The sequence below is a fragment of the Zerene cesonia genome, chromosome 15, assembly GCF_012273895.1.
Source record: "Zerene cesonia ecotype Mississippi chromosome 15, Zerene_cesonia_1.1, whole genome shotgun sequence".
Classification (NCBI taxonomy): domain Eukaryota; kingdom Metazoa; phylum Arthropoda; class Insecta; order Lepidoptera; family Pieridae; genus Zerene; species Zerene cesonia.
In genome coordinates, this window is record NC_052116.1 from 1,024,773 (window position 1) to 1,032,092 (window position 7,320).

The 7,320-nt window shown below is 32.4% G+C and overlaps 1 protein-coding gene across 3 annotated transcripts in view; it reads right to left on the bottom strand.

The window, feature by feature from the left end:
* Positions 1-7,320, bottom strand: part of LOC119832228 (guanine nucleotide-binding protein subunit gamma-e) — a 32,533-nt gene that overhangs the window by 22,815 nt on the left and 2,398 nt on the right. For all 3 annotated transcript variants that reach the window (XM_038355881.1, XM_038355882.1, XM_038355880.1), the window contains exon 2: positions 4,764-4,812. The gene's annotated coding sequence lies outside the window, so the exon portion shown is untranslated. The remainder of the gene's footprint in view (positions 1-4,763; positions 4,813-7,320) is intronic.

Genomic DNA, 7,320 nt, shown 5'->3' on the forward strand with positions numbered 1-7,320 from the left:
CCAGGTTCCAGTTTCATCGATGGTTTTCTTTTCCGTGTTTCCCGTATAGCAACGAATACTTGTTTCAATAAAAGCCCCCAAGTAGATAATACGACTTGATATGCGTCAGATGATGGCGGCACCTGTGCCGGCGGCGCCGTAAGTTCGCCTGCTTCAGGTTGAACTACATCATCGACAGAATTATAGTTTTCATAGAATCGCATATTTTCTATGTTCTCATCCTTGTTAATAACCCACTGTTCGCCGAATAAAACCTCTGGTTGTATTAAAGAACCTGGTTGCGGGTTGTAAGTGGGGTCTTTATCAGAGTTATCGCTGTAAAAATTGCGCTCGATTTCAACTACTATATTTACCCTAGAATCGTACAAAGTCGAAGTGCAGTTCGAAACTTGGCTCCAAAACCTTTGATGGGAAGGACCAGCCACTTCATCGCCTATATGTACAAAATTAAAAGGACAAAGTAGGTAAATTAAACAGTAAATGGTGCGCTTGGATAATAGAGGGAAAGACGGTAGGTTTTAAAGCGACTATTAGAGCAACACCTTCATGTCATCAGTTTTTTTTTGTTTTCAGTTAAAGCTATTCCTTAGTGTTTCAGCAAAAGCAAACATACCATGCATAAACGTAAAACAAAAGCAATCAAAATATCCTTAAAATTTACAAAAAGTTGACACAAAATGACTCACCTTTCACTATTTTAAGTTTGTGTATCATAGACACTAATCTTCTTCCTCTAGTTTCCATAACTATCTCAAAAACGATTATGAAGCAATGTAACTATTAATTTTCTTCCTACTGTTCGTGGAGCAAGCACGCACGAAATGTGACAACTGCGATCGAATACTTTCATTCGTTACACGTAAAAAAACATAAATTACATTTATATCGTTTTATCCGTAAAGAAATAAGCAAAAAAGAAGATATTTTATTTAACTAGTAAAATGAAATAAAAGACTTTATTTTGTTATTAGTGTTTAAATTATAAGGTTCATAAAACAATAAATGCGCTTATGACATTTTTTCAGAGTATTTCTTTATATTTTACTATGAAATTATAAAGTGTAAAATGTATTTAACTTATTTATTGTTGTTTGACTGTATTAACTGAAACATATTTAGGTCATAATATTATTTATTATGTTGTACTGGAATATTTCGAGTCAAAACTAATAAGTTATCACCTTTTCAAATTCGTTATCTCTGCAGCCATTGAGTTTTGCATTTATTGGGTTTTACCAGTAGATAGAGCGTGAAAATTTACATCTATCTGTATATTTAACTCAATTTAGTAAAAAAATGCATTTATCTCGTTTTAGCAGTAAGCAGACGATATATATTCGATGTCAGTATAGCTATCTCCCTCTAACACGGAGTATCGTGCGCGGTGGCTGTGTCTGTCCTTGTCTTACATATAAGAGCAACTACAGAGTTTCTTGCCGGCGCTTCTCTGTAGAAACTGCTTTCGGAACCGGTGGTAAATGTTAAAATTGTTAAAAGTGTGAAGATTCTTAAGTGCTTCTATAAGAAATCAAATTCAATAAATGTGATATTTGTGTTTGAGTTTGAGTTAGATATATAATAAAAGGATTCGAACATACAATTTTTGTTTTAAACATTGACTATACTAGAGTTTGTTTGTCCGAGTGCATTAACCGCAGGAACTGCAAGACCGATTTCAAAAATTCTTTCAGCGTTGGATATGTCGGTGATCCTTAAGCGCCGCGACGCAGCCGGGGCGAAATGTTAGCTAATAATATAAGTAATTTTAATAGTAATTTATTTTAAATTCCTATTTATGCCATAATTGTAATAAAATTTCATTACAAAAAAAAAATTAAAAAATATTTTTTCAAACAAACTGTTCATTTACAGGTCAAAATGAATGATCCCCATTTTAGAATTCAAATGCTACTATCATCATACACGAAATGCGAAAGTTTGTAAGAATGTATGGATGTTTGTTTCTCTTTCACGCAAAATCAGCTGATCGGATCTGTATGAACTGTGGTACATTGATAGATTATTGTCCGCATAAAGACTACCTTTTTCGCAATAACTACGCAATAGAAGCCGCGGGCTGCAGCTAGTTCCAATTAATTTTAGCAAAAAGTCGCTTCACAAAATTGCCCTACAAAAAAATCCAATTTAAAATGTATTAAACATAAACGCCCGGAAGCTCTGGCTGAATAAAACGTAGCAAACTGTTAATTAAATAAGATGGAGAGGAATTTATTAAGATTTCAGTTGGACGCAAACAGCGGGTCTAGATGCAGCTAATTTGATGTAATTGTATGCAGCCGAGAGCTTTCTGATAAATTCAATTTGTACAGAAACTTATTAAGTGAAATTGCAAGATACTTGTAGTATTTATTTATGAGCAATTATAGTTAGTATTTCGTTAGAATAGTTTAGATTGTGAAATGGTTTGAAGCAAAATTTTAAAACTGTTTATGAACCATTCTAGTGCATCCTACTAATATTATAAATGCGAAAGTTTGTAAGTATATGTGTATGTTTGTTGCTTTCATGCAAAAACTATTGAGCTGATTGTAATGAAGTTTGGTACGTATATAGCTGGACAACTGGAATAACATATAGGCAACTTTTGATCCCGATATTCCTACGGGATACGGACTTACGCGGGTGGAACCGCGGGGAGCGGCTAGAATTTAATAGATTTTAAGTGAGTGTAAAAGGGATTGAATGACACCATGATTAAATTACTAGTCGTTGTACCATATAATTTATAATATATAATATATAATGTTATTAATCTTACAATTGACTCAATTGTCTTAATCGATATTAATGTGGAATAAGTGATAAGCCCGCTGGCCTAAGCTAATTGATGATGATGTGATTTTGAATTGATGATTTTGAATTTGATGATTGATTTGAATATTGGAATGTATTTTAGTATTAAATTATAGACATTCCGTGCAATTGTATTTTGTTTCGTTATTGTTGTTAGCACTAAAACTACTGATACTTTAAATCAGCCAATCAGAGACTGTGACATTTACAAATCGAACGCAATTGGTTAGTTATGACGCAATTATAATCGATGATTTGTCGAATCCTGAACATATGTTGAATGCTTACGTTCCAAACAAAACTACGTTTATGAAACCGAATCCTTTTGCAATTGATATGAATCTTGCTTAAACTAAAATAATGAGCTAAATGCACAACTTTTTATTTACCGTAGTAAGATAAAGTGCTGCTAAAAACACATCCAAACCATCAAAATTACATATTTCTGAGGGTAAAAGACGCAAACCGGGACGCAAAATTCTGTTTCACACATACTGATTCACACACACAATGGATGACGTGATTCGCCATATGTTACAGGACCATAAAGGCGGTACAAACAAAGCTAAGCATACATTCCGTCCGTTTGATGTCGCTATTAAACCTCTTTATGACAGTCAATATACCTGTGATTTTGAGTGGAGATGGGCTATTTCTGATATGATAGTTGAGATTTGTTTGCATCGGTATTAGTGTCAGACAATGATATTCAGACGTTATATCACCATCTTCATCAGTCCATATTTGCTCCCATTTGGACCAAGGCCTCCCATGCTTCTTTCTTTTGTAGTCCAGGGCATAATCCACCACGCTGGCCAAGTGCGGGTTGGCAGATGTCACATGTCATCGAACTCTTGCTTCTTGGATTCTTATTAGATTACAATAACTCAAGTGTGGAACCTATTCAGTCCCTTTTCATGCAGAATTGCAAATTTTTTATCCAAACATAAGAATCGTGTATGTATATTTCTTTTATATATGTATATGTTGTACGTATATTTATTTTATTTATGTGTATGTTGTATGTAAATTTTTAGAATGTAGTTTTTTTGTTTGTTATATTTGTTTTACTTTTTACCTATCTCCTTTTAAATTATGTTGCTATCTATATTTAAGTTAGTTGCCTGGTAGAGATTACTTATAAGTGATAAGGCCGCCTTCTGTGCTGTATCTCCTTTTTTTAGTATAAGCTTTGTTTTTGTATTTTGTTGGCAGCACAATAAAGTGTTTAAATAAATAAATCGTCAAAGCACTTGGTTTGAATATTTACGTCGTTCCCTTGTCTGAACGTATTTTAGATATATGTAAAGCTGAGGGGTTTGTTTGTTTGAACGGACTAATATTAAGAACTTCTGGACCGATTTCGAATATTCTTCCACCGTTGGATATGATCCATGAGGTCTATAGGCAGATTTAATTCGTATATCATGATGATTAAACATTATGAAATTATGTGTCATGGGCGAAGCCGAGACGGACATCTAGTTTGGTATATTAATAATAACTTCTAGTAGATTCTATAGTATAGCTTAATGATGGTATGAATAAGTACTTTTTAGAAAGATTTAGATATACTTATTAGGAGTAACACGAATATATAAAATCGACTTTGATCTGTACTTTCTGCAGTTTATATAAATGGTCTGGTGTGAATGTGGTGTGGGTGTTATTAATGATAGGGAAATAAAGAGGCCCATATCCTTTTCCTCACCCTTCCCAGTCCTTTCCTTTATTCCTCTCATCAATCCTTTCCTAATCCCTTACCAATTAAAGTCGGCAATCCATTTGTAGAGGCGAAAGGTCTGCAATTGACCTTACGCCTCTCCAAATGTTCATGGGCGGTGGTAGCGCTTAACATCAGGCGACCCACCAGCTCCATTGCCGACTATGACATAAAAAAAAAAAATGTTAGAAAAAACATATTCGAGAATAACAGAAAGAATACTTACGTATATTAAGCTTCCTAAGTCAAGACAACAGAAACGCAAGGTCAGCAATCTGAAATATAACATTTCAATTAATTCGCTGAGAAATTTGTCTCTGAATATTTTGCTTTTAAATGTATTTAGAACTCTTTAACATTAGAATATAATTATTGGGATCATCGAAATTATGATATTTTATTGTAAATAGTCACTGGCACACGAAATATTAGCAATGCAAGGTGCATAATCCTACTAATATTATAAATGTGAAAGATAAGGATGTGTGTGTTTGTTGCTCTTTCACACATGAACTACTCAACCGATTGCAATGAAATTTGGTACGTAGACAGCTGGAAAACGAAATAACATATAGGCAACTTTATATCCCGATATTCGTACAGGATACGGACTTACGTGGGTGAAACCGCGTAGCGCAGCTAGTATATAATAATTAGCTGTTACTAGCTTCATCTTTGTTTGTATATTTATTTGTAACCTATTTAGACTTTTATTACGTACCTCTAAAAAGGATAGTTTTAGTTATTACTTGGTGCACTTATAAAGGATCATTGACTATACAATAAATGGGGTAAGTAAACTAAAAAGCACTTTTTAATTTATCATAGAAAGAACTAAATTATCTTACGTATCTCTATACAGGGTTTACGTTAGGAAATTACAATCCTATCAATCCTGACGAAATGAAGCCAAAAAAGATAAACTCATAAAATTATTGCAGTATCACCGACCCTTGATAAGAGTACAAAGTTTAAATGAAATCTGTCCATTCTAAGTGGATCAGAATCGAATCTAAAGGAGTCGGTAACATACAAACAGCTAACTCTGAAGCTAATTAAAGCATATTAAAAGTAACAAGATGTATATACGCTTTTATTTTACATATGTTAAATAATAACTCAATCATTAGAACGGAGTCTATAAATTAGTCAGTCAGGCGCAGTCTCATTTACAAGTCGGCAGACGGTGAAAATTATTCAGAGTCAGTTGTATGGTTACACACTGCTACCAAGAGAATTGATAAGAGAAGATAGTCGAGAGAGAAATGACTTTAAGTAATTTATTAAATAAGTGAATTTAATTGTGCGTTGAATATGAAAAGTTATTACAAATCTTAATATATAAAAATCCAGTGTATGTTTCCAATGAACTCAACCGATTTTGATGAAATTTGGCATTTTATGTGTAATTTGGTCCAACTTGAGATATAGGATAGTTTTTATTTCGATTAATTATCCCAATTATTTATAATCTTAATATTTTTAATTATTACTCAGTCACAACAACACGTGACTAAGTAATATAGTGACCGAGTTCTATATTTTTGTATGATACTTGATTCCAGATTGTTCTGCTTTAATAGATATAAAATTGCTTAGTCTATGTGTTTATTTAGGTTTCTGTTTAGAATTCCTGCGATACACAATGGCTTATTATATCCCTTTACTATAAGGTAAAACTTCGTGGTCGAATTTTGTTTTACGTTATTAAAGAAATAATATTAAAAGTCGACTGCTCGAGTTTTAAAAATATTAATTTAGAAATTAAAAATTAGAAATTAAAAATATTAATTTATTATTATTTAGGTAAAATGCAGAATTGAGTTGATGCTTGTTTATTATTTGTAAGTAAACTTTTTTCGTCTTTGCTCGTTTATTTATTTTTAATTTTTTTATCCGTTTGGGTCAACCATAATGCTATCATGTATATAATTGTGAATAGTATAGAAACTGACTGTTTATTTTAGATTTGATTTTCAAGTGTGTTTTAAAACTGGAAAATAATTATAACTTTTACGATCAAAAATTTAACTTGACCATAATGTAATAATATTGAGATACAAACCTATATATTATCTTAATTTACATAATAAAATGACAAATTTATCTATGTCTTGTAAAGCTTAATCAGCTTCCAATGAAGAAAATTAATTTTAAATTGCACCTAATTTCTACGAGTCTTAAAATTTCCAAACATAATATAGTTTCATATAACAAGGAAACTAGAGATGCTGGGTGAAATGGAAGTCGTTTAAAAATACGTAAAACTAATTAAACGATACAGAATCCTATACAACAAAATATCTAATAGAATAGAGACTATATTAATGCCTCTTGTTACTATATTTAAAACTAAAATGTAATTAACAATTCAGACAACAATCTAGAAACGTCTGTTGTTCATGTACAATCGGGTTGTGTTTTACCTTTTTAGACATACACATTTTTTTTTTTATATGTCATAGCGGGCAACGGAGCTGGTGGTTCGCCTGATGGTAAACGATCACCACCGCCCATGAACATTCGCAGAGGTTCAAAATATACATAAAACATAGACATGACTTTAATTTGGCAACAAAACAGGTAGAAAATGAGCAGAAAAACAAACAATCTTAAGATGCAAGGTGATGGTACCAAAATCGTCCCCACATCACTGTAAGAATTCTGTCTCACTGGTTCTCAGTGACGACTGTTTTATTAACACGCTTTTTATTAACACGCTTTTATTAGCTTCACTTGTATGTTTGTATGTATGTAACTCACACCCGTTTTTCTCCCACTTC